This window comes from Myiozetetes cayanensis, unplaced genomic scaffold, assembly GCF_022539395.1.
Source record: "Myiozetetes cayanensis isolate MyiCay16 unplaced genomic scaffold, myiCay2020 scf5-8, whole genome shotgun sequence".
Classification (NCBI taxonomy): Eukaryota; Metazoa; Chordata; class Aves; order Passeriformes; family Tyrannidae; genus Myiozetetes; species Myiozetetes cayanensis.
The window spans coordinates 111,602,370-111,630,332 of record NW_026087742.1 but is presented as its reverse complement, the minus strand read 5'-3'; the positions used below and the strand labels follow the sequence as shown (position 1 = coordinate 111,630,332).

At 42.5% G+C, this 27,963-nt stretch overlaps 1 protein-coding gene across 4 annotated transcripts in view; it reads left to right on the top strand.

The window, feature by feature from the left end:
- Window positions 1-27,963, top strand: part of AGPAT3 (1-acylglycerol-3-phosphate O-acyltransferase 3) — an 84,964-nt gene that overhangs the window by 18,023 nt on the left and 38,978 nt on the right. The window contains exon 2 of one of the 4 annotated variants that reach the window (XM_050331594.1): window positions 9,585-9,660. The exons of 2 other annotated variants lie outside the window; for them this stretch is intronic. The gene's annotated coding sequence lies outside the window, so the exon portion shown is untranslated. Of the gene's footprint in view, window positions 1-9,584; window positions 9,661-19,938; window positions 20,063-27,963 lie in introns of those variants that run through there. One more of the 4 variants, XM_050331592.1, reaches the window with a different exon arrangement.

Sequence of the window (27,963 nt, the reverse complement as noted above, 5' to 3'; positions counted from 1 at the left end):
TGAAGGCAGTCAGTCTTACTGCAGGACCCAGATCTGTCAAATTGAAATAAAAATAAGAGGTCTGATTTCTCAGGATTTGGCTGTTGATTTATCTCTCTTTTCTTTGCCTTTCTTTGTGTTAAGGAATTTTATACGGAGAAAGGAAAAATCTAAAACTTCCTTACTTGGACAGTGCTGGAGTCCTACAGTAAAATGTTGTGATTTCTCCCCCCACCTTTGATTTTAAAATTTTAAAAACCATGCTGTGAAATTAGTCTGGAAAGCAGTAGGTAGATTAAAAAGGGATACTCTTTAACACAAGTAATGGAGCTCCCAGGAGCAGAGCAACTGGAAGCACAGGGAAAGGCGCACGCGGGAAGGAATAAATCTCTTTGACCGTGCCGTTGAACGCTCTGAAGTCTTTCTGCATGGGGTGAGAGTAAATTGCCAGCTGTCTTTAGTGTTCAGGAAGAATTACTCCCCTCTCCTTGAGTCATTCTGGAGTCATTCAAGTCTATCTATACATTAGCAGGGCTTTTGCTGTCTCTCCTCCTGATACCTCCAGAGTGAACACTGCTTGGGACCACTTCATGCAGCGTGAGGATCTCTGGGCTGATCCAGAGTAGAATTGCACAAGCTGTAAAGAGACTCTTTGAGACTGATGGAGGAAGGGAAACAGGTTTTTGAATGTCTGTGTTTATTGTGGGGTTTTTCTCTTTTTTTTGTGTGTGTGTTTTGTTTTTTAAATCTCAAGTAGAAGAAGTTGTGTGGATGAAACATATACTTGGAAGCAAAAGAGAATGTACCAAAACCGCCTGGTTTTACTTCCCTAAGAGTTTCAGGAGGCTTATTTTCCCTAAGTTAATTTTTGCCCATGGCTTTTTGTGTACATGTGTGATGCTGTGTATATTTTCTACCTTTTTCTGCCTTTGATAGTGCTCAGCTGCAGTAAGTGTAAGCTTTTATGCAGTGTTTATCCACTCAGAAGTTTCTATTTGTGTGTTTTGCTGGATGTGATTTTTTTAAAGCAAAGATAGGAGTAAACTTGGATCTGGTGAAGGAATTGATCCCTCTGTCCTCCTCCCCTAGCTGGTTACCATCCCATGCCTAGCAGAGGTGAGAGAAGCCTGCTGTGCTGCCCTAAATAAACTTTCTTGCTGTGTTCAGAGAGGCTGATTGGTTTCATTGATAGAGCTGTAAGCGAGACAAACCAGCCTGCTTTAAAGCCTTTGTGCCTAATGAATCAGTCAGTACATTTTGATCTGTCCTATGCAGTTTTCCACCTCAGCTACCCTTGACTATAAAGTTCTGAACCTACACCATTACGTGGCAAACCCCTTTTAATTTGGTTTCTGTTACTTGATCCTGAGTTGTTGCTTAAAGAAGCCAGTAGAGAAAGAACCTGGCTGGGTAGTCCCTTGCTTTTGTGTGCCTGTACCTGGTGTCGTGGTGTCTCCTTTCCTGTGGTGTGGATCACAGCACCTGCACTCATCTGATCCCCCACAGAGCTGCTGTCCAGGTAAAGTTTCGCTGCTGTGCCTTGCCACGGAGCTCAAAACAATCAACAACAGCTGTATTGATCAGGGCAGCGTGCAGATGAATACAGGGGGCTTAAAAGAGCATCTGCTTCCACGTTTGGCTTGGGCAGGGGATCACTAAGTGTAAGGATTTGTCACCTGGAAGATGGGCTGAGTGTGAATTCGACTTGGGGGCGTTTTTAGGTGTAGCATTTTTCTGTCTTGTGGCATTGTGTTCCATCCACCCAAGACAAGACCAGTCACAGTGCCACGTGGCCAGCTGGGGCCAGGTTCTCTTGTATGGAAAACTCACTTTAGAAATACTCAGGGATCTGAGAAACAAGCAAACAAAGTTGTTACCTTTTCCCTCGTGGCTCTTCCGTGTCCCCTCTCCAGCCTGTCTCCTGCACAGCATTGTTTTCTCTTGTTCCATTTCTTTTCTTCCTCCCATGCATCTTCTACTAAAAGAAATAAATTTATTCCTGTATACCCTTTCACTTTCTAGGCTGCTTTTACTCATTCTACTTCATTATCAGTATGGTTTCTTTGTTTCTCTCTCTATATTTTTCTGTAGTTTCTCTTACTTTCTTTTCCTTCCCCGTTTCATTCCCCAGCCCCTCTGCACACTGACCCCTTGGCTTCTCAAGACACAGTCCAAAAGTAGAGGGTGTAGGAATTATTCTAAGGCTAGCCCCATGTCTCATAAATCTAAATGCAAGCTGTAATTTGCCTTCAAGGAAAACTTCAAAACTTGATTTGAAGAAATGGTTAGTCAGGAAGAGTATCCTGGCCCTCAGCAAGCTGTTCCAGGGGCTGGTGATTTTTGCTGAAGTATATGGCTTGTGACCTGAATTTTTTTTTTTTTTTTTTTAGTTTCCATCCAGAAGCTGATGGCTCTTGTTTACCAAGCTTTAGTTCCAGCAGCTGAGGTGTAATCTGCTGTAAAACTTGCTTCTATATGGCGACTTAGACTGTGACCAAGTTTGTGGGTTTGTTCTGGTTTTTTTTTGTTTGTTTGGGGTTTTTTGTGTGTGTGTTTTTTGTTGGGTTTTTTTTTGTTTGTTTGTTTGTTTTTTGTTTTTCTTTAAACTTGGAACGTCTGTCCTTGTTGAGTCTCCTGCTGAAGACTTTTTTTCTGGTGGTTGAAATTGTTTGTGAAGCTTTTCCACACACCCAGTAATGATCCCAAGTCACCAGTCTTTGGAATTAGCTGTGTACATAGAGCCCTCCCTTTGTTTTCAGTGGCTCAGCATTTAGAATTAAAAAAGCTGCTGCCTTGCTTTTCTGGGTGCCTGTGTAGGTTTTTGTGGGCAGAGTAATCCTTTTTGCTCACCTGGAAGAAAATCAGTGAGAAAACCAACAGCAGTCGTGCACAGGTGCCTGTATTGTTAAAATCTTAATAGATAGGCAGAGTGGAATGGTTTTATTTGTGCTACAACAGTTAGGCCCTATTTGCTTTAAGCCTTGCATTTCACAGGACTGGAAATAAGACTTGGAGTCACACCAAGCCTGTTCCGTGGAAAACTGGCTCTTGCCATGAACAAGTCGTTCACGAGTTCAAATAACAGCGTGCAGGAACAGAAAACTCTTTCAGAGCAGGTGTCCAGAGATGCAGTATAAGATACCTGCTTGCCTCTTATTATAGCTGTCACCACAGAAATCTGGTGAATGAGTCTCCAGTCGCCGGCAGGAGAAAGAAGTTACAGTGAACAATAAATAAGAGGCCCGTGGGGAGCGCCCAAGGCATCGTCTTTCACGCAGGCTGAAAGCTCTTTTCTGCTGTGCAGGAAAGGAACAAATAAGTAAAACGTTCGTATGCTGCTGGTGGGACACATGTGAAGCATTAGGAAAAATTAAAAGGTCGGGTTACTTGCAGTTCTCTGAAGTTAGATCCTTATCTCTGTACTGACAGGATCGAGAACGGGTTTTATTTACTTTTCAGGAAAAGGAGAGGACCAGTCAGTCTGGCATAGGAATACAAACCTACTTCTGTTCCTCAAAGTCTAAAAACTGCTTGGTGGAATAGATTGTATCGTGTGAAAAGCCCTTGGAGCACACATATGTTTGCAGCTGTAATTTTTCATTCCGTGATTCTTTGCCTTTGCATGGAGAGCACAGTAGTCCTGGGGATGGGCTGTAATCTGTCACTGAAAACGTTACAGGTGGGGAGACTGCATTAGTCCAGTGGTAAAACAGTGTTTGGTTGAACAAAAATATGAAATGCAGTATTGCTCTGTAATGTTTCTGTATTCCATTAAAGCAGCTTGGAAATAGAGGCCATCAAAGAGCTGGAACTAACCTGTACCTTTTATTATGGGTCTGATTTAACAGATCTGTGGCTGTAGGCTCTTCACTTACCTGTTGTTTGACCTCTGATGTCCACTTTCCAATGTGTTGTAGGAAGTTTTTCTAAGGACACCAAGTTTTTGCAAGTGAGAGCTCCAGTTCCAGTTCCTGCAATTCTTTTATCCTTTGCAGTTTCCATTTTGGGGCTGCTGTCAGACAGTGAGGTGGGACCACTGTTTGGTGGCACAATCCTGAGAATCACTGAGGAATTTAAGCTGCAACAGGCGTGTGTGGGACTGTGCAGCCTGGTTGCTCAGGCTGTTGGGCTGCTGTTGGTGCTCAGCTGATCCAGATGGAGGAAGAAATTGAACTGCTGTGTCTGGATCCCTTTACCTGCAGCAGCCTCTCCTTGAGATGTTTTTGCCTATGGAAATGAGCATTTATAGGGTATAGTGGCCCGATCTGGTGCTTTGTACTCTTGTTCTATCCTGAGGATTTTTTTTAAAGGGTTTTACCAAATAATTTTATAGAAAACACCACAAGTTCATTTTTGTATTTAATCTTACGGAAGGTTACTGAGCAAAGTTAACTGTACAGACTTTAGGCCAGTGAACATCAAGGTGCTCCAAAAACTGTCCCTAAACTAGTACAAGTTTTGTGAAATACAGATGTGGATATGTGACAAACTCATCACTTTTGGGGGCACATGATTGTGGTCCTCTCAAGGGTAGTATCATCGATATGAGTTTCCCTTTATATTTGCCATGTGATACCGAATCTTTTCTGTTTTCTACAATACCAAAAGCTTTGGGTTTTGCTGTTCCAGCATTTTGGAGTTGGAAAGCCTGTGGATTTCCTAAGGGACTGTGCTTTTTCCTTATGTGCTGTAGGATGTGTTTGGCTGGGGATGAGGATCTTGGCCAAGAACACTGCACCAAAATGTTATCCACATGATGGGCTGCTCCTGCATCAAATTCAGCAGCTGTTTCCTCATATTTCTGTCTTCTGCAGCGCTGTCCTCTGCCAATTCTCCCTTTTCTCCCTAAGGAAAATGCACACTGGTGAGCTGATTCATCAGTCCAGTGATTAGCTGTGCTCAAATTAGTCCTTTCCCCAGGCTTCAGAGTACTGTCCAAGCATGAGCAGGAATGGATGGTTTTAGGTATTAGCGTACAGCTCTGGTCAGGATTTATCCTGGGTGTTTCTGAGGGTCCTCATATTTATCCTTGGTGTTTCCCACCTGGAAATAGAAACATTTCTGTCCCCTTTCCAGGCAGCTGCCAGATCTGCTTAGTCCACTCCCTACATTGCCCTCTTTTGTTTCCTTCCATCCTTGTCCCCCCAAGTTTGGCTGTTCCCTGCTGTCCACTACTTGAACCCCTAAAAAAAAAGAGTGAACTGCTTGATAAAGAGATTTATTCCTTTTGTTCTGCAGCTGTTTCTTCCCTCTTGGGGAGCCAACACTGAGGTTCACCAGAGGATTTACATCTAGGTGGTGATAATGTGAGTGCTTGTGAGAATTGGTATCTCTCAGATTTCAGTGGCTCATGGCTGGGAGGATAGGTCAGCATGTATATGTAGTGCAGGAGCAGTGGAAAAAAAGAAGTAGGACAAGAAATTACTGAAAAAAAAATATTTTGGTCTCTAATATAATTAGAAAGATTGGGGGGTTTCTCCTACCTTCAGTTAAAATATTGCTCTTCTCCTCCAGTTTCTCTTAGCAGCACTGCTCTAACTTTGAGTAGTGCTTCAAGCAGCAGTGGCTGCACTGCCAACAAGGTGCTGCCCAGGTGGGAGTCCTGCCCTTGCCTTAAGCTCTTCGTGTGGCTTGTGAATCAGCACCGAGTCCACTGAAGAAGAAATTGACTTCTACAGCAATTTGCCCTGAGCCCATGGGATTCAGATCCTGGGAGGCTGATTAATACTAGCTCTGTGTTTTATAACCTCTGGGTGTTTGAATGTCATGTTTGGAGGAGGAAGGGAGAAAATACACCCATGTGAAATGTTCAGACTCAGGATATTGCTCAAACTGGAAACGAAAGGACTGTATGATAGGCTTTTCTGTCCTTATCAGTAGTTCAAATAGACATGCTAATCCCTGCTTTTTTCTGGTAGCTGTGGTGATTGTAACCACAGAAAGGTACATATTGCAGGGAAGGGAAAATTGAAAATGTACGTGCCCATCAGGTGCCTGAAGCAATAGTTTATTAAGACAAACAAACCCCCAGGCAACAGAACTGTGCTGCAGCATGGCACATAATGCTCATAATGCCTTTTAGCAGAAGTCGTCTCTTCCCCACAGTGCCAATGCTGGGCTTTGGCTGGGATTTTGGAGCTGTTCTCTGTGGATTCTTCTCTACAGGAGAGAGAATCCCTTTGCCAGGGGAGTCATGACTGGCTGTATCTGCTTTAACCGCATGCACAGTGCAGTGGGAGCAGGTCAGAAAAGTGGATTCCAGTTTTGCTTGCTTTGTTTGCTTCATGTTCTTTGCATTTGAGTTATCCTACTCCCTGGACTGGCCGTCCTCCCTGTGTGTGTGCTGCGGAGCTCTCAGAAGGAAAGCTGTTCCCCAGCCTCTGCTTCTTGGACTGTTGCTCCAGGAAGTGCCAAATTATCCTCTTCCCTGTTTCACAGGGATGATGCCAGAATGTCATTGCCTTGTCAGTAGTGCCTGTGTAAGCCTCTTGTGGGAACAAACTTTATTTCTCTTCCTGCTCACTTGAGTGACCCGTGCAACCTGCTGTCTGAATCCCTGCTTGATTCCCGAGATCAGTGTGGTGTCGGGAGGGATGGGTGGTTTTCACAGTCAGCTGCTCAAGGTGCTCATCCAAAAGAGTGTCACCTTCCTGGACATCCTGTTATTTGGGGAAGAAGGCAGAAGTAGGAGTTTTCTCTGAAATTTTGCAGCTTTCTCTGCCCAGAGGAGGAGCTTGGTCCAGTCAGATGCCATTACTCTCAATAGGTGAAATGACCAGGAGTGGGCACAGAGCTTTGCTGTGTGAAGAGGCACAGTCAGGACCTTCTGCCACCTGTTGGTATGGCATCTCTGCTGTCCCTGAATGGAATTTGAGAAGCCCAGACCTTGCACAAACAAATGACTGTCACCTGTAAAGCTCAGTTCTTGCTGCAGGTGGTGAGCTGATGTGGGATGAGCGGGTCGAGGTTTCCAAGGCTGTCTTCTAAACTTTTAACCTCCAAGTAGTGGGAGTTAACATGGAAACCAGTGGGAGTTAACAAAGTTAACAAGCAGCCAACAAGGTAACCTGGTCCTTTGCCCTCTGTGGATCTCCAGGCAGTGTGAGGAGTATTGATTCCAAGCTGGTGCCTGGACCAGAACTGCTGTTAAATAAACAGTGGGAGCAGGCCTTTGTTAGTCCTGCTGACTTCAGACCATGGAGGGGTATTTCCAGGCCAGGGCCTCATATCTGGCCCTGTCTGAAGTGGAACATCCTGCCTGGTTCTGCCTGCACAAAGGGCTGGATGCAAATACCTTCAGTGCCCTGTGAGTCACAGGTGGCTGCTGTGGACACTGGGGATATAATTTCAGCCTCTCACACCTGCTTCCAGAAGTTGGAAAATGCAGCCTGGCTCTTATCTAGGACACTTATCACAGAGGAAAACCACTGTGATCAGTGTTGTGGAACAGGGGAACAAAACTTTGTACCGTGACTTATTAGTGTGTGAACACTGCTGAATAAAAAGCAAGAGATGCCTGATGGGCTCTGGATCTCCTTAATCTGCTTCCTCCGTGTTTTTATGCCTATGTCTACACTCTGTTCCTGGTGGCACTCAAATCAAGCACCCCTCTTTGTCCCCTTTGATCAGCCTTGACAGTTTTTGAGAGGCCTCAGTGGAAGACAAAGCAGATTGCAAAGGATTGAGAGCTGATGGTTAACATCAAATATAAAAGTGCAGTACTTACACAAGTGCAAAGGGTGCTACTTAGCTCTTTGTTTAGTGTGTGGAGTACCAGGTATTACATACATTTCTGACAGATGAAGAAACTCCAACTGCTTGGGGCACACATGAGAGCTCTGCAGAGGTGCAGCCTGCCTCTTGCCTTGGATGCCTTGTGTCACCAGTGGGGTTTAGGTGGATCTTCTCATTTGGTTTCATCCAAAGAGAATGTGTTTTGAGAGCACCAAAATCATCCTGTGATGCAATTTGCAGAAGCAATGGGGCTTTCCCTTCAAAAGCAGTTGGGTGCTGTGGATTAACGTGTGAGTTTAGATCAGTTGACTCAGCAGCTTCCCTGGTGCCTTCGGTGCTGGCTCTGGCTGGGACTCGGGGGTGCTCTTGCTGGACTTCCCTTGTTGCTTTTTCCACCTTCTCATAGTAGGAGCGGGTGCTGGAGGTCATCTTGCAGTCCTAATTCCTCTGGAAGAAGCTATTTTCGTCCCTCATGTGCTTTTGATTACAGAGTGGCCGTGCAGGGAGTGACCCCCTTGGTCGTTTGTGTCCTTGGGAGTTCTGTGCTCGTGGCCTGTGTCGAGGAACCAGCTCGTTCCTGCAGGGTGTCTGCATGGACTCTGCTGGGAGAAGCACATCTCAGAGCAGAGCAGGGTGTGAGAGCAATTCTGTGGTTACAAATGGGGTTTACCTGGCTGTGCCCTGGCCTTTCAGTGCACAGGTTGTGTGTGTGGTCAGTTTGACACCCAAATAACTAACAAAATCCCCAAAACAGCTAAATTTGGGCATTAAGTAACAGAGCAAAAAGGAAGATGGCAGAGAGGCAAACCCCGTTTCATTCACAGTGCGGGTTTCTGAGCAAACTTCTTTGGACATGCTTATTCTGGAATTTAATCCATTTTGAAAAAGGGATTATCCAGTTCACAAAAAGTAGACAAACTGTCTCAAAAAGAATTTTCTTCATGTGAACTAAATGGCTTTTAATGTAGGAAATAAGAATAAATTTGATGTGCTGCTCCTATCTTTATTTGTCTTAAACAAACCCTAACTTTATTTTGGTTAGTATATATGTTTTATTGTTTGCTTTTAATAACCAGAGGGGGTATATAGCATTTGATTTATTTCTTTCTAAGGTTTTGGATGCTTTTTCTGCCTTGCTTTCGGTTACTTTGCAACAATAAAGAACCTATTTTTTTGGTAGTAGAGGAGGAGCAACAGTGAGAGAATTGCCTTTTTTAGTGACTTTTATGTGGCTATGAGGGGAGGATTCTTGAATTCAAAATAGATATTTTCTTGTCTTCAGTTTTCTACAGAAGACTAAAATTAAATCACAGCTGCATGGGAAACATTTTAATCAGTAGGAAACAATATTTCAAAACTAGGTAGGGGAGTTGGTTGGGTTTGCTCAAGGAAAAGTCTTCAAAGCAGCTTGTTTTAAAAATTGCGTAAAATTAACCTGGAGTCATTCTGGCTTCAACAGTGCAATAATGATGCAGGGCAAGGTCTCTGAAGACAAACATACAAAGGTCAGTCTGAGAGAGAGGTAATTGGGGCACACATGTTTTTAACTTGGAAAGCCTACAATTTTTTGGTGTTGTTTTTTCCTGGTTGTTGTTTGTTTGTTTGTTTGTTTTGTTTTGTTTGAAAATCTGTACTTTTACCTTGTGTAAAGTTGCAGACTCGGGTGATTTGCTCTGTATGAAGGTAGTAATAACCTGCCACTGTCCAAACCCATTCATCTGTGTGTGTGCTGAGTATGATTTCCATACTCTGGAGTCCCTCCACCATGTGTTGTTTACAGTGGGATCAGAGAGCTGTCAATGTGTAGGTAATGCCAGTTGGTAAAATACTTGGAGGGTATGGCTGAGTGATGAGGCATGTCTGTCTTGTAGGTAGGGAATACCTGGAAGGAAGAGAGAGTCCTGCAAGGTCAGAGGGGAGAGAGAAGTTCCAAGTTAATATACAGAGGTATGTATTATCTTTCCTCACCCCTATCCCAACTTCTGCTGTTGGGACGAGTATGTTGAGAGATCTAGCACAGTTCAAAAACCTAAAATAACTGTGGGTAGATAACAAGTATCTTTCTAGAACAGGAAATTAAAAATACAAGTTTTCTTCACAATTTTGTGGATGTAAGACCCTGTCTTAAACTACTATATTTTCTCTTTCTGTTTTAATGAAAGTTTAAAACAACTAGGAGAAGGTTTCTTGGCACGGTTCTGCTTTTCCTGTTTCTCTGTCATATCTCTTTCTTCATAAATAAGCTGCACCTCTGATTAACTGTATCTTGTTCTTGAAAATAAATCTTCAGATAATTTGCATAAGATCAGAAGCACGAGGTTATTGGGGGTAAATACCTTGGAGGGAAAGAGCCAGGAGCCTTCAGGGCAAGAAGATGACAGGTACGAGGAAAGACAATAAGGAAGGGAGAAGTAGTCTTTTATTGCCTGAGTATTTGTATGACCTGAGCTGCTGCTGTTCCTGGTGACTTGAGGTTTTGTTGAAGTGTGGTATGTTCTGGAGTTGGGGACTGTGTGTTTGTTTTCCTTTGGTAACTCCTAAGGTATACTGAGGGGTTTTGGGGGGTTAGACAATTAAAACTACCTGAAACTGGCAGTTTTCAAGCATGAATCTGAAGCACTGCATTTAAGCAGAATGACAGAAGGATTATAAAAAAGAGAAGTTTGCTTTCTGGGAGGGTTGGTTTGTTGGTTTCAGGGGGTTTTTAAGCACCTTTTTGAAACTGAGGAAATGTTCTCCTGTGTGCACTTATACCCTTACACTTGTGTGGTGGTGTGATGCACTTGTTGCAGTGCTCAGTAGCTAGGATTCATAAAGCAGACTTCCCAGTAGAATGTATTTTCTGGTAATGTTTCATCAGAGATTGTGCTTTTTTTAGATAGACATAAAGGAATAAATATAGAACAACTCAGGTGCTAAAAATAACCACTTGCATTGACGTCTACTTTTTTATTTCTTTAAAGGAGACCTTTTGGATATTTAGCAAGATGCTTCATATCTGCTGATAATCATTTTGGCTGCAGTGTTGAGGGAGAGACAAGTCAGCTGATCTTAGAAAATAGCTTATCTTGGTTTGATTGAAGAGTGCAATGTGGGAATAGAGCAGATGCCGAGGAAGAGACTTGATGTGGGTAATGGAATGAGAAGTTGGTTTAATTACTGCAGCTGTAGAAGCTGGGCATTTACAGTCTCAAAGATCAGAAGACTGCTCAGCTCTTGTGTTTATGGCAAAAAAAAAAAAAAAAGAAAGATACTAAATACTTCAATCAAACCCTAAGATATATAATAGATCTCACTGAAAAGATGGTCCCTTGATAGAAAAGCTGCTTGCACTGAATGGCTTCAGTTACAGTCCAGGCTAAAGTAATCATGGCATCCTTTTAAGTGTGAGAGAATGAATAATCTTTCAAAAGGCCTCTAATCTTAGAAGCTGAGATTTTCGTAGCGGGAAAGAGATGGATTTTGGAGTAAATCTCAATTTGCAGATGATGATCTGCTGTGGACATGATTCCTTGCGCACAGTTGGCCACTCGAATCCATTCTGAATAGTCCCTTTGAGACCTGTGGTGCGAGAGTGAGTCAGTTAACACATTTAAATCAGTTTAGATTATTCCTTCAGTGCCATGTCATAAATGAGCTTTGAAATTGATAAGTTCAGTGTGCCACATTCCTTTATGCACAGACTGTGCATCAGTGTCCGGAAACACCAGGACTGGCCCAAGCAAGAGTGTGCTACCCACCGCCTGGTGCTGTCAGGAGCAGTGGGCTGTGTGGTGCATGGGGAGGAGGGGACCAGGCCTTTTTGGCATCTCAGAAGTTGTGCAGCATCAGATAGGTGCTAGTTTATGATGGTTGGAGCAGACCATTCCTGCAGACCGTTTCAGGGCGGGCCATGGCTGCATCCTCCCGCTCAGCCGTAGCCTCCCTTTCCCTGGGAGTACATCCCCTGGTGCTGCCGTGGCTGCTCTTTTCTCCCTTTGAACTTAATAACAGGTCAGATGTAAATTGCAGAGTAGACATAAAAATAGCTGGCACCTGCTTCAGTCACGCTGGGCTGGGGTGAGCTGGGGCCCCGGGGCTGGAGCAGTGAGAGTGATCTGGTGAGGTTTTCTCCGCCTGTTACAGGTGGAGCAGCCCCGGCCGTGGGGAGGAGCATGGACAGACCCTTGGCAGGGCTGTTCGCTGGGCTCCTGCAAGATTAATAAAACACCCATGCTGTGCCACCCTTTGATCGCAAGTATTTTTGTCTCCTCAGCCTCGTGCTCTTCCGTTTGACTTGTTTGTTTTGTTTTGTTTTGTTTTGTTTTCCTCTGCTTTTAAACAAATTCACTCCCTTGCTGTGTTTGACCAAGGTAGGACAGTGTAAAGATAATGTTGCCTCTTAGGAATTACATTGTTATCTTAGATTGCAACTAGCTCAAGCTTCTTCAGGCTTCTGGAAATCTGTTATTTGTGTATATTTCTGATTAATTGAAAATGTTATGAGGATGGTATTAAAAACTTTCCTTGTGTAAACAAGGGGAAAAAAAGACCATTTAGTAGTCCAGTGTACAGGTTCTCCTGGAGGAGATGATCTGTGCCTTCTTTGCCTCGACTGTTAGCTCTTTATTGTTATTGTATTGTTAGACACTCTTCCTTGGAGTATTCATATCTATTCATATCTATAGTATGAATATTCATATCCATAGTATGAGTATTCATATCTATAATTTTTTGAGATCCTGAAGAGGTGATGCTTTAAAATTATCACCTCATTCACTGCAAAATGGCTTCATCCATAACAAAGAATAATATTATTTTCCCCAGGATATAGGTGTGTTTGACTGTTCTTTCCTTGATTATGGTGCCGAGTGAGACGTGATAGCAAAGGCAGTTTGTTTCACTGTTGCCTGTTCAGCGCTCACCTGTAGCAGTTGAGAATTTTAAAAGGTTTCTTTAAAAGCTTTTACTTTCTTAGTGCGGAATGCTAAGTATTTTGGACAGCAAACAAACTTAATTAATTGCTTTATGGTAGATTTAATTTCTAAAATGTCTGCTCCTGTTCATTAAAGTTCTTAACCAGGTTGCCATTCTAGATCCTTTTAACTTCATTCATATTTGAATTAAGAGTAGCGAATAAACAGAAATACCTGGAGTTAGTTTAGTCTAACCAGGGAGAGAGCAAAATAACTAAGGAGGAGGATCCCTCGGCTACAAAAAGCTACCAGAGGGGTTTGTGCCCAGTGCTGGGATGTGACTGTCCCCTGGGGTTGGCTGGTTGCAGCGCTGGGAGCAGTAGGTGCTCTGTAAATAACTTGGAAGCTTGAGCGATGTCCAGGACAGGGTGGACGACAGTGCTGAGGGACAGTGTTGGAGAATATTTTTAGCCAAGCCTGCTTGGCTTCTGGCCCTGGTGACGGTCTCTTGCTAAAAGGGACTTAAGGTAGACAGGGAAGGGGTGGGGTGTGTGTGGGTGAGCTCAAGGTGACGAGAGTCTGGCGTGCTGGGATGTGCAGGTTGCTGGGAGTTTTAATCCTGATGTGACTAATGCTCCACCTGCACATTTTGGTTTTGGAACCTCACAGATTTCAAAGCTGGTAAGGGAAAGGTATTTCTGCCAAAGGCTCACTGCAGTTCTCAAATCCCACGAGGTAATTTCCTATTAACTTTGTGAGTTCCTAAGAAAATGATTAATTTGGAGTAACTGGAGAGTCTGCTTGTGGAAGATCAGAGCATGAAAGTTAATGATCAATTGCTTCTCGTTACTGGGTAATTATGAAGAACTGTGTTTAGGAATTTTACTTTTTCCTGGCTGAAGTCCATTTAAAGACCTACAGCTCCAAACCCTACCTATAAATCTATTGCACAGCAAAGAGAACGTCAGAGCAACAGGAGAAAAGCTTGGCCTGGTGGGGCCAGTGCAGGGACCCACAGCCCCAGGGTTTGGGGCAGGGCACAAAATGAAGATGGCAGAGGAACACTGTAATGAAAGGGACGTGCTGTGATGAAGGTCAGCCAGAAAAGAAATCATTGAAGGGTGTTTATAACTGGTGTTTGTTTTGGTTTGTTTTTTAACACTTGAAAAGTGAAAGAAGAAGGGAAACTAGGAAGTTAAGCTTATCCCTTACCCTGCAGATCATTCCTGTATATGTTTCCCACACTCCACAGCAGGTCTTTCTCTGTAGTATTTAAGAGCTGAATACAGCACCTCTCCTTGTTTCTGTGTTCTGTCCTTTATGTAGCTCTGTGTTCTGCTATTGCTACAAAATTTTTCTATAGTGGGCTTATGCTAAACGAAAGAGTATCCCAGTGTTTAAAAGAAAAAAAAAGAAATCCCTGGGATTATTCTGAATATGACAGACTTGCATAATATATTGAGGTAAGGGGAAAAAAGTGTACATTAATGGCCATTTAGGAAAATAATTTGAGTGATTTTTCAAAGCCTACTTCTTCCCAGATGTGGGTTTAGGCAATTCGGGTATAAAGTATGCATGAGCTTGCATCAACGTTCAAGATTCATTCACAGTTTAAATTTCATTAATAAACCCATCTAAAACCCAAGCATTCCCAAAGACAAGGAAATACAGGAACCTTGCCTAAGCCTGCTTAAATTCCCCTCTAACACTTCCTCTTTTATGCTGTTTTTCATTTAGGCCTTTAGTCAGGGCTAAGTCAGGGAAAACCTCAGAGGTAACTAGGCTGTAAGAAACTGCAGATAAATGATTTTCTGTCTGGACTGTAATTGGGATAATATTTCCCAGGACAGGGCACACTTACCTTGGTTCAGAGATGTTCTGCTCTGGTTCTTTAGGGCAGCTGTGGCTTTCCCAGCCTACATCATTTCACATGGCCATGGTTTCCTGCCCTGTATTTGAAATCCTGTATTTGGAGCTTGGAGTGAGATGAAATCTTTCCAGCACTGTAGTGCTGTATAGGCACTTGAGTTGGTAAACTTGCTGAGGACTTGTCCTATTTCTGCTCTCTAGCAGCAAAAGAATTACAGCCTCTCTTTTAACCCAGAATAATTCAGCCTCTTCAGCTTGGATCGGGATTGTGCAGCAATCCTACTGCAGTGATCCTGGGCATTGCCTCCTCCTCCAGGTGCTACCAACCACTGGCACTGCAGGAAGGGCCATGTGCAACTGCTTCAGCCCCAGAAGTTTGCAGCTGGAAAATTCTGGTGCAGTTTTCTGCCTATAAAAAAAAAATTAAGAAGAACCTACCTTCTTCAAGAAGTTAAACTAACACATTGGGCTGTGGCATTGGAGGGGTTGAAGTGCAGGCTGTGGAGCAGTGATCCCTGGCAGAAGGCTGGGATGGACAAGAGGGGGCAGTAATGTTTTAGGATGCCACAGCTGAAGCTGGTCGAGGATGTTTATCCATCAGAACCCTGGCTCCACAGAAGGTTATGGACAGGGTTAGGTGTAACTGGTGGGCTGCTGGTGTTCCAGCTCACTCCTGATGAGTGGAAAGAGAACTCTGTGGTGTCATAAGGCCATAGACACGTTCATCCCCTTCATTCTTGCTTATCTGTTCCCTGTCTTACAACTGAAGGGTTTGGTTGCAAATTGCAGTGGAAAATTAAATGCTTTGTTTGCTGCAGAAGTGTAATTTCTGTCTTGGAAAGGGAGAGGGTTTGTCTGTCATTTGTCCATCTGGGTCAGTAGTCTGGTTTATAGTGGATGTGTTAACACAATGACTGGTATTTGCTCTGTCATTTCCATGTCATTAACAATTTCAGTTTTCTTTTCAGTCTACTCACAGCCATGCCAGGAAGGTTCACAGTTCAGTTGTGGATTATGAGGGGGGGGAAACATTTCTGATTGTTCATTGTATACCCCTCATAACTTATTGATATCCTCTCTGTTTTTCCAACTATGAGTGAAGACTTCCTCTTCTGAAAGCACTTGCAAGTCAGTCATTTCCAATTATTATTAGGGAAGCAATTAGTTTTTAGAGGCCCTCTTTCTTAAGTTGTGATGTTCACAGTGGTAGGATGGTGGCAGGAAGAAATTTCTTGAAGCCATTCTATAAATGGTGGATGATTCCATAAGAGAATGATTCCATGAGAGAAGCATGCCACGAAACCAGTTTTACTATCCAGAGACAAAGGTAATTTGGGATTAAAAATACATTATCAAGCTTTTTATTTTTTCCCCTTTTCTTATTTTCCTGACATTCCTCCACCAACATCAGGATATTATATGGAAGGTGGTCTTTAGAGAGTAAAACAAGCTGTGGATCAAGTAAATACTCAGAAGATTCAAAGATACTGATAATTCCTATGGGGAGGAATAAAGCTGACCAGAAAATGCTTTCAGTAATTTTAATAAATTATTTAAGAAAAAGAGAAAGGACAGAAGGGGTAGGGAAGATAAAAAGGAATGAAATGTTCTCCTTTTGAGATGATGCCAAAGACAGAGTTGTATGTGTGCACTTTTGAGTCTTGTATGTCTTAAATGTTGGAGCACTGAGAATATTTTCAAAGCTGTGGTATCAGAGTAGCTAATGGAAACATGGAGGTTATGTTGAATTCAATGCAAAGTACTGTGCAAGAGAGAAAATGTGTTTAAGTGCATGCACATTTATATTTAATTGGGGGATGTTTTTGAAATGGAAAAAATGTGTGTGTACTTAAATGTGACTCTATCCTCCCTGTACTGCCTAAATCTGTTTTTTCCATCTTAGAAGACATTAGAAAAGCAATTTGATACAACTTGCAGTGCCCAATTCATGGAGATATATATATATATAGATATATATATATACACACACACACATATATGCTCTCTCTCTCTCTACAGTATATATAATATATAGATATACACTATGAGATGCTAAATTGGAAGATCTTCTCTCTCATTCTTTAGGGCTCAAGTACCTCTTGTGCAGGCACCAGTACAATAAACAGCACCAGACTGAAAACTTTCTCTCCGATCCTGTTCTCTTGTGTAACATCTCTTGCTTGTGCTTCAGTATCAAACCAGAAATTAATCTCCTACCAGTTGCACTCTTTCATTCTGGGAACTTTGACCTCATTTTACCAGTTTTAGTAAAGTGTCTGCACAAGAGATGTTGTACACAGGCAGAGAAAAGGCAAAGATCCCTTTGGTAGCCCGTGAAGGCAGAGTTCAAGAACTGTTTCAGGACCAGGGAATGCGGTTATTCCAAGGAACAATTTGGCTTATGTCGCATCAGTTTTAGAGGTCTCTTCCTCGTGGGGTATTGGGAAGTAGGATGAGATACCGTTTGTGACTGATTGAGCTTTCCTAGTGCCTTATTACCACACTTGCATGTGAGGATTTTAATGTAAACAAAGTGGCTAATGTTATTTTAAATTAAGCAATATTTGTTTGCCTTTTAGACATGCAGGAATATTATGGTAACTGTTTATAATTCACCCTATAAATCAGCTTTCTCCCCCATGCCCCATAACTGACAGTATGACCTTCCCCCACCAGTTCACAGCACTGAGAACTGAACCAGCTGCTCTTGGTGACAGTTTTATAGACCCTTCAAAGAATGTTTAGATGAGACAGCTACAGAAAATGATTGGAGCTAAAGAAAGCAGGTAATGTGTCATAACTGGGCCTCCTTAAGCTTGTAGGTTTGTTGTAATCAAAAATTTCTCCCAGAGCTTTGCTGTTCTGAAAGGTTCAAGCCTAAACTCACTCCTGGCCAGTTGATACCCGTTTGTTCTGGTATCAGGAGCCTTCTTCTGTCTGAAGTGGTTTATTTCCCTTTCTAGTGGTTATCTTTGCTGTCTTACAAGGAGCAATTGCATTCCCTGTAAATGCCCCTCCATCCCTCTCTCTACTGTGTGTGATGTCAGTGCTGGAAATCCTCCTTCAGCCTCCTGTGTTTCTAATGCCTCCTTTTTGAATTGGGCAGCCTCTCTTATGCAGTATTCCAGATGGGATTTTAGCAGTTCCTCTGTGTACTTTTCTGTGCTTCCTCTCTCCATTGGACATTTCTCTGGATACATCCCAGGACTGCACGAGTGTTTTTTGCAGCTGCATCTCAGTGGTGACTCACAGACATGTTGTGCTGAAGTGGGCTGGTGCATCCAGGCCCTTCTTCTCCAGACACTAATCACCCTCCAGTGTTTGGCTGGGGCAAGTTTATTTTATATATTGTGCATTGTACATTAGTGACTTTAATCCTAATCCTGTGGCTCCAGACTTTGTGGCCGTGGTGCATGTTGTATTAATAACTCAGTGTACCTTCATGTTCAAATTGCTTCCCAGCTTTATCATCATCTGACGTAATTAGGGTTTTTGTATGCCAGCCATTAATCAGTTAAAAATAAGCCAAAAGACTGATTGTTGGGTTTTGTGTTTTCATTAGTAACCTCCAAGGTGTCTGCAGCTTTTTTCCTCCCATGCTGTCTGTCACCATCTCCTTTGGGCAGGATCTTTGCTGTCCCAGTTCCTATGCTGGTCTCCAAGTTTACGTGTTTAATGTTATACCACATGGGAAAGTATTAAATAATGGTTTTTTGAATATCCAGGTAGCTGAGGCTTACTTATATTTATTTTGAGTAAAGTCCCTGCATCAAACCTGTTGTGTCCTGATCTCTTTGTAGCTTCACATCCCGATGCTGCTTTGTCAGTCTTTGCTGAAATCTTATGTGCTGTTGATGAGTTCTTTAGCCTTTCTTATGTGTGGCAAGTCAAAGTGGTTCAAAAAAGTACTGGCACTAAAGTCTTGAAATGAATCTGATTATTCTTTATTTATAGAGTTCTAAATACAGTTGGCTTTTAATTGGGTGTTGAGCACTTGCGTGTGTTGGCTTTACTGGACAAGAAGTAGTGTATGTTTTTGAAATGCTTCCCCCGTCATCTGTTCTCCTGTCTTTAGTGGCAGTGGTGGAAGATGATACCCTTTGTTCCAAAAACCAGCAGATGTGTTTTGATGTTAAACTGGCCTCGGAAAACGTGCCGGCCCAGGTGGACTGGTAGCCAGTTGTGCCATTAAATGGCTACAGACCTAAAGCTGAGCCAGGTGGGCAGGAGCAACCAGGGCTAACTGGTATTTCCTAGTAGGGTTTGTTTTCAGCAACATTTTTACACAAATTTGTCTGAAATAGGTTGGAGTTGGGCAGTTTTCCAATGGCTTGATACCCAGGGTCAGTATGTACAGAATGAACCTACAGGTCTGGTCCTTATTTCTGTTCCTCTGATAACACTATCACAGAAATCTGTAAATGTCTGGATGATTCAGTGCTGCTTACATCCCATGGCAGGTACCTGCTGGGCATCTTAGTAAGGCATTTGTATTTTCCTGTAGACTTTTACATCCTGGTTAAAATAAGTAATAAATGAAGCAATTTGTGTGAGAGGAGTGATGACTTTCTAAAGGAGTGATGGCTTGTTGAAATGCTTTTTTGTTAGGTTTTGTGATACATGAACTTGTTGGGCAGATGTTTGAAGAATATTTTTCTTCTTTTTTTTAAATTTTATTTTATTTTTTAAAGGAAAACATGTTTGCAGTCTGGTGAATCTGAATTTCTTTGGGGGGGTTTCCTCTTTAAGTTTGAAGATTTCTGCATGAAACTTTCATGGTGTAAGGCTTGTGAAATTAGATAACACGCTTTAAACAAGCCACCTCTGGGTAAAGTACATCTCTAATTACTGAGACTAAATTATGTGGAAAGTGAGCTTGTGTCTGAAGTAAATCTCCAGTTCAGCAATCTAAAATTAAATAATGATTAGCTTAATTGCTTCAGGATCATAAAAAACACTTTTAATAAAATATAGGGATTAAGTGTGTGTTTGGAGGGCAGATAATTGCTTCTGCTTCAATTTCAGTAACTTCTCTCAAGACAGAGTTTGTAGGTAAAAGAAATACCTTTTTGTTATGCTGATTAGTAAAGCTGGGGAAAAGTAGGCTAGTTCTTGTGTATGCAAGCCCTTGCTCCGTTCTGAATAGAGGCTGCAATTTCGCTACTTAATGCAAATTGAGAACACTTGCTTTTAATTTCGTAGATATGAGCCAGTTAGACCCTCTGAAAGCAATGGTAGTTGGTACCTGTGGAGCTGAGCGTGGTATTATACATGGGAAGAAGGATCAAGTAGGGTTGGGGTTTTTTTTGCAGAGAAAGAGACACGTAATTTTAGTAAGAAATGTTTGAGTTAAAGAATTCATTACCTGGCTTTGCAGCTGGGTGTCATATGCATTGTGTTCTTGCTTCTAAACAAAATATTTTTACCTTCATTCATCGAAGAACGTCTTTTTTGCTTATAGGCAGATGAGAAAGCAAATCTCTTGAAACATAAGCAGTGGTACTTCCCTGGAGGGAGGAGATGGGGATTCTCCTGTTGCTCTGAGTGTTGCCAGGTGCCAGAAGTGGTCCCCGGTGGTGGTGGTGGTAAGAATGCAAATCTTCCCCCACGTTTCTGTATTTGCGTTTTGTCTGTGGCGATAATGTTTTAGAAATAAAAAAAAAGGGGGGGAGGGGAGAGGTGCGGATCCTGTTCTTTTCATAGAGCTGCGTGAGCTGCTGGGAGAGGCGTCAGAAGTCTCCCACTCCGAGAATTTTAATTTAGAAGTGAAATCAGCGCTTCAGTTGTTGCTTCTGCTGTCTCATGTATGTTGTATGTGTTGGTGATCATTGCAGCAGAGACTTAACCACAAATAACCCTCCAGAGGACTCTAGAAATACTCATCTGTCTCCTCCTTCCTTAAATGTAGAACTGCGCCCTTACAGTGCTCCTTTTTGGAGTTGATAGAAATCTCTTGAATGCTGACTCTGTGGTCATTTTAGGCTACCTTTAATCCAAACATCTTTAAATTTTGTCCAGTAACCGGGTATGAAAATAGTAAGTATATCAGCAAACTTCCTTCTTTTTGCCTTTTTTTTTTTTTTTAAATTTTTTTTTTCTAGTCTGTTGTACAAGCAGTGACAGGGAAAGTGGAAAGCTGTTGAGACCTCACTGACACAGCAGTAGGACAGGTTTTTTTTTTCAGAATGGGATACTAAAACCACTCCTTGGTTAGTTTCAGATATTGACATTTTGGTGATGGTCTCTGATACCCTGCCCCTGTATGGACAATTAGTATGTTTTTTATGGCTTTTTCAGGTAATTTAACCTTGGTGATTTTGCAAAGACCAAGATTGTTGCTTTAGTATTCTGTAACCTTTCAAGGTCTATTGCAGGACAAGCAGTCCCCCAGCAATGTTGATTTCTGTGAGATGTTTCTCAAAGCTCTGATTCATGGGGCAGCATGTACTGAATCAGCCACAGGCTGTGTTTAGGGCATATATTCTGATCCTGTGCAAAGTTACATCCCTTTCAAATGTACATTTTTGTGTTATAGAGGAAGATAAAGCATTGATCCCAGGTCATTAAGCGGGCAAATAGCCACTTTTTGCAAACTCCAAATATTGAAATTTTACCCCCCAAAAATAGTTGTTTTAGCTGAATCTGGTAGTGCTGACTGCCTGCAGCTTTGGTGTGTGAAGAGAGACCCAGTAGGTTGATTCATTAAAGTAGCCTTGCTGCAGTGGCTTGGTGACCAGCTGCTGGCAAAGCTGGTTGTGTAAAATATTTTTGCCTGGGCTCATTGACACTGGTATAATAGCAATGCCCCATAAATACATGAAAAATACCCTTTTTTTGTGTTTACTGTTTCGTAGGATATTTTTCAACTTAAGTAGCTACAATTTTCGCTTTTCTTCTTTGTGTGTTAAGGCTTGAAAAGGCCATCGTTGTTTTACTGAGAAGCTAAAATATGCTTGGGGGGCAGGATTTCAAATTGTGACAGCTCTTGAATTTTCAAGCTCTGCTTCTGTTTGGAGGGAAGAGAATTTGGGCTTCTCAGTAATACTGAGCCCTGCAGGCTGCCAGGCCTGTTGCCTGTGCCCTCGTGTAGCCTGTACGTGGGTGTCTTATCTTGGGTCTCTGGGACTTATAAGGAGGAATAACCTGGAAATGAAGTGTTGTGAGTGAAAGGGGATGGCCATGCTGGAAGCTGCATGGGTTGAATAATCCCCATGATGAGTAATTCCTTTGGCCTTCACATTGTTCAAGGGATGGCCATCAAGCTGATTAGAAGGATGGAGCACCTCTGCTGTGAGGAAAGGCTGAGAGAATTGGGTTTGTTCACCCTGGAGAAGAGAAGACTGAGGGGTGACCTCACTGTGACCTGATTGCAGCCTTCCAGGACCTGAAGGGAATCTACAAGAGAGATGGAGAGAGACTATTTACAAGAGCACGGAGTGACAGGACAAGGGGACAGGACTGCAAACTGACAGAGAGGAGGTTTAGATTAGATATTAGGAAGAAATTCTTCCCTGTGAGGGTGGTGAGGTCCTGGAACAGGTTGCCCAGAGAAGCTGTGGCTGCCCCATCCCTGGAAGTGTTCAAGGTCAAGGATGGGGCTCTGAGCCACCTGGTCTAGTGGAAGGTGTCCCTGCCCATGGCAGGGGGTTGGAATGAGATGATCTTGAAAGTCCCTTCCCACCCAGGACATTCTGTGATTCTAGGATTCTATAAATCCTGAGCAGATTGATAGACACTAATGTGGATTACAGAAATTGTACTGAGCTTTTCAGCATCCCTGTGAATGCTGCTACTGGGGAACAAATCCCCACTTCGTGAACTGAAGCACAGCAGGTACCAGCAGGCACACAGACGAGGAGGTGAGGGACTCAATTACAGGGAGGCCAAATTAGGATAGAATTGGTCATAAGAGACACTCCTTCCTCTTGGGGTTTATGCAGAGGCCCTATAGGTGTCATCTGCTCCTTATAGTGTGTCTTCATGGAGGTATTTCTTTCTCAAACTTGTCAGTGTTGTAATTTGTAACAACTGATGGGAGATTCAATTTTCATATAAGCTTAGGTGGGGTCCACAAAGAGAGGGAAGAAAACCATTCTTTGCAAAGAGCTTGTTGACATAAAGATTCGTCAGGCTAGACCTGAAAGCAGCTCACAAAAGCAGTCATGGCAGTCACAGTTTCAAGAGTTTGTGTCGTTCAGATGAGGAGAAATGTGAAGTACATGGGAAAACCAGTTACATTCTCTGCTTTCATATTTAACTTACCGGTGTGAAAGCTGTGATAATGGGCTGTTTCTAACCCAGTAAGACAGAGGCCTCTTCACTGGCAGAGTCATGTTCTGAAAAGCTGCTACCAGAGGTGCCATCCTTGCTGTTGGTCTGGCATGATCTAATTTTTAAGCTAAGAGTCAGTTTTGCACAACATGCAGAAATAATATTCTCTCCTGTCTAACAGATAATTAGTCACTGATAAGTCACTGAGTCAGAACACTATGAAAATAACCAAGGACTAATTTTCCTTGGCAGTCTACAAACACTCCAGGTCTGGGTGTGTTAGGTGTGTTGTAGCACAGGAACACCCTTCTGCAAGGTGGGAAATGTTGCTCTGAACTCTTTCAGGACGGGGCAAATATTGTTTCCATGTCCTTCACTTCAGTATGTCTCCTCTAGCTACTGAAGCCACGTATAAGAGGTGGGCATCAGAAGGTCAGCTCAGCTCTCGTTGTTGTAACTTTCATTTGGAAGAAGTGAGCGTGACAGTGGTGTTTTCTGAAGCACTCACTCCTCCTGCTCTCCAAAAACTGCACCCCACTAAGCTTTGCTCCCCAAAAATCTTAGGGAAAGGGTGTCCTTGTTGGACAATGCTGGCTACGTTCATGCCTGGGACCCATCACTGTTCAACCCTGCCAGGGTGGTCACGGCTCTGGGCCAACAGAAGATCCACTTCTAGCTGGGGGGATCACCTGTTATAGGACCTATAAACTCTATCTCCTAGGGATGCTTATTTTGAGAAGAAAAAAAAATAATCCCAACTGAAAGTGGTTTATAAAGAAGCTGTAATGGCATTTACCCTTACTCTTTTATGATGGTTTTGAAAATGTCACTGTTGCCATTGCAGCAATTGTTGTCACATGTTTAAGTGGTGGAGGGCACACATTCAGGACCTGTGGCAATACTTTCCAAAGTAGCAGCAAGTATAGATGGGAATACAAATATTGTCACAGGATATGTCTCCAGATAATATTATTATGACTTAGGAGCAAGGCCAGGGTTTTTTTGTGAGCTTTTATCTTATTCAGGAAGAAGTAGTCTGGATACTTTGGATCTCTCTTGAAAGATGGGAGCAAAAGATCTCAGTATCTCCTTGTGCAGTTCTTTTTGCTGTAGTGAAAGTATAGCAGTGCTACTTGTTACTGTCCTGTGTGCCCTGGAAGGAAAACATCTTCACTGTTTATGGCTGGGGGCCAGTGCAGTGCTGGGACATTTGGTGACATAAATTCACAGCTCAGCTGCAGTTGCTGTTTGTTAAGGCTGTTCATCCCCTTGTGCCCACTGCTACCAATTTCTCAGCTTTACCGGGTTAACTGAGTTAACTGTCCCCCAATGTCTGTGGAAATTATCTGTTTCATGAAGATTTCTAAATTAGAATTGAAAAAAACACCCCTCCAAACCCAAACCTAAAAAAAAAAAACCCACGAAGCCACAAAAAAAAAATCCTCAGCAAAAAACCCAAACCCAGCAGTTTATCTTAAGATATATCTTGTTGGTACAGATCTGGGATGAGTAATAATGGTAAAAGCAGTTATACAAGCAGACTTTGAGGACATGCTGACCTTAAGCATGAGTTAAGAGTGAGCCTCTAGTAGTGCCTGGGAGTAGAAACTTGTAGCAGTCAGTCAAACCAGGTTTAGGATAAGCTCCCAGTTGCCTGGAATAAATGTACTTACTTACAGGAAAAAATACTTCTTATTAATGCAGTGAATTTTCAATTATTCCAGCTATTTCAGAATCTGGTTTATTATAGTAAAGGTAAAAGGAATTTGAATACAATGAATAAAAATAAGTAGTTCATGTTTAATGGGCTTAAAAAGTGAACAGCACAGTCTGCAGGCTCAAGAAGCAATTATACATTGCTGAGTAAATAGCATGAAGGTTCTTGTTTTATGTCTTGATTGGAGAAATATTGATTCTTTTAGATTAGTTCTGGTAATTAGACCAGGATGCTTGTTTGTTTATTTTAAATGAAGCCAAACTGGTTTGCTAGACTCATTGTCTGTAAATGTGTCCTATATTAACACATTGCATTGAACTCCAGGCAGTTTTTAATATCCTTGAATATCTGATTTTTTGGCATATAATTGCAGATGAGCAGAGGGTTATTCTGGCAGATAAAAACGAATCAGAAGAGCATAAATGCCACTTCTCAAACCACTACTCATCCTGACTGAGGAGCTTTTGAAGAGCAGTGCCAAGCTAGCAGTGGTGACGTCCATAATTCGAGTTTGGCACAAAGGCTCTTTTGAATGTGAGGCTTTGGTACAATGAACACCTCTCTTTACTAATTAGCTTCTAATTCTTCAAATGATGGGGAGCAATTTTTGACTTGGCAGTCATACTGTTCTGAAATAGCTGCAAGCTCCAAGAGAAGTGGGTGCTCGCTTTTAAACTGGAAGCCTCCGGTTTTGCATTTCTTTCAGTGCTTCATAACTGTGCCAGGTAACAGATAACAACCTCTGCTCCCGTGGTTCTTCTGTGTCTCTGGCAGAAGTGGGAGCGACACAGTGGAACGTATGGAAATGTAGAAATTTCCATGCAGGCAGCTGCCTACCTGGCTCGGGTTATGAGCACTGAGAAATCTCCCGTGGCCACATTAGTATCAGCATTTGTAGGACTGAAAAAGTACTCGCAGTGTCAGGATTTTTTAATGTCCTTTTGTCTAGATCTGTCAGAGCCGGTTTACGTGAGACGATAAAAAGAGCAGAGAGCATCTGTGAAATCTCCCATGCTTTCACTGTCAGTTGAGGCGTGGCTGCCTGAATATTGCTGGTGCAAGGCAGGCATGGATTTCTAGTGGGCCAGTCATTTCCAGGATCCCTGCAGCCTTTGGGAAAAGGATATTTAGGTCACCTCCCCTCTCAAACATTGCATTAAAAGACCACTGTTCAGAAGGAGCTGAACAAGCAAAAATGCACCGTGACAATGCAGACCAGTCCTGGATTTGTGACCTTTGTTGGCAGCAGCTTTCAAAGACCTGTGTGTTACCATAGGAAGGTCCCCTCTGCCAAATCCAGAATGGTTTGAATCAGCTATGTGTGCTAACAGAGGCCTGTTCAGCAATAGGACACCAGGCCACCAAGAGGTGGAAGGTCTTAAGAAATGCGGAGAGCTCTCGATGTTTCTCTTCAGGTTGTTCTCTGACAAGGATTTTGAGAGAGATGGGCTGTTTGCAAAGTGGCTGCTGTTTAGTTTTCTGGACGAATTGCCAACAACAGCCTGAAATTTAACTTAGAAGTGAGAAGGCTGTACATTGTTAATGTTTTTGAAGGGGTGGGATGCTGTGTTTAAGTGTCTTGGTTGAAAGTGATAAAGATTTCACCAAGTGCAAATGCTCACATTGACGTCCATGCAGTTCAGCTTTGTGTTCAAAATTGGTCTTCAGATTTTCATTCTTTCAGTGATTGTTTAGGGGTTTTTTTCTTCTTGTTCAGGGCAGGCAGGTTTACACTGAGAAGGTTGTGCAGTGTGTGGCTGCTGCCAGTATTCAGACCAGAAGGGACTGGTGTGATCTTGTCAGAAAACAAAGAACAATAAAATTTTGTCTGGAATGTATTTGTTTTTGCTATCAGTCTGCTTGATAAGTCTGGCCTATCTCTTTTAGAAAGATACCTGCTTTTGTATGTATGTGAAAAGAGATTTGACCACAGGGGCAATTATGGATGCAGACTGATAACAGCCTTGTGAAATATTTGTCAGTGAAATCATCCAAAAGAAGAATAGATGCTGTATTGGGAAAGAAACACACTGCTGATTGCAGCCGTGGTGACAGCAAAGAGAATAAAGGCTGGATCCCATGCAAGGAGGAAGGGGGTTAGTTACCCAGCAGAACACCTACATTTGCTGTTAGTGTTTTTACTCCTCTGACTCCCCTGTGATGTGATGATACTCCAAATCCAGATGCTTCAAAACGGTAACTTTTTTCTTCTCTCCCTTTCCACATGGCTCTGTCTAATTCCAGGGTCAAACCCTGGAAAATTTGGTGGTGAAAGCGTAGTCTTCCTATACAGAAATGTACAGGTGAGGTGTCTCTGTCCATGTGACAAATGTCACCCTGGTGACAGGAGACTTGTTGGTCTTTCCCCACTTGTCAGAGATCCGTCAAGACTTGGGACTTGTGAAGTTAGAGTTGAGTGGCATATATTTTGTCTTTCTCCACTGCTGGTAAGCCACGAGCAGTTTGCAGTTTGGAGATACATTTGTAGGGTGAAATAATGCAAAATGCTGCTCTGGGAATTTTTTAAGGTTTAGTGTAGCAGAGCAGTGGCGGGGGAAAACTTTCCTGTTGTCCCTCCTTGGTTTTGCAGTTGTGATTTCTACAGCATGTGGATAGCTCTGGTGTCATCTGAGCCTTCACTTTAGCGTGTTATTCTTTTATTTATTTATTTAATAATCATAAAAATTAATAAATAGTTGTATTTAAGGTTTTCCATCCTGGCAATGCAGGTTGTGAGAGCAAATGGTGGAGCAGAAGCAGGAGGTGTGAGCGAGTGAGGCCAATGCATTAACGAGGATGTAATCACAGGAGCAAATCTTGCTGCTGCTCTTCTGCAGAAGGTAGTGTTTCATACCTGAAATTTAAAGCAGCTCAGCACTTCTTGAAAGACAGACTTTCCATTTCTTCCCAATTAGTATTCAGTACTTCAAAGGAAAGCTTTGAACTTGGGAAGGGGCTCACAGGCATGAATGCGATGTTTGCGGAGACTTCGTGTAGCAGCAGTCGGAGGCTTCTCCTTGTTCAGCCACAGCACATTTGCATGCAGACAGATGTCTCCTGGCTGGCTCTCTCTCTGTGTCTTATGTTTGAGGCTCGGGTTTTTTCCCTGCATAATTTTCAGTCCAGAAAGCAAAATATATCATTCTTCTCGTACCTCTCATCTCACATGATTCGCGGGTGAGACACTTTGTTTATCCTTTATTTTGCATCCCTGTTTTAACAAGTAAGGGACTTGTGTAATTTTCCACATTCACCCAGTCTCTCTAGGAGTTTCACAACTGGGTGTGTAGATGCACTTACAGTGCTGAAATTTCTTTTGTAGTTTATTTTAATCTGAATACAAAGGATGAATTCCCATTTGCCTTGAAAATTCAATCACTTGGTGTGAAGAAGAGCATTTTGTGTAGTCTTAGAGATGAGTAGACACTACTGAGATTTTTCTTAATCATCAGAGACTAAGGTTGGCAACATTTTGTAATTACATAATATTGATCTATT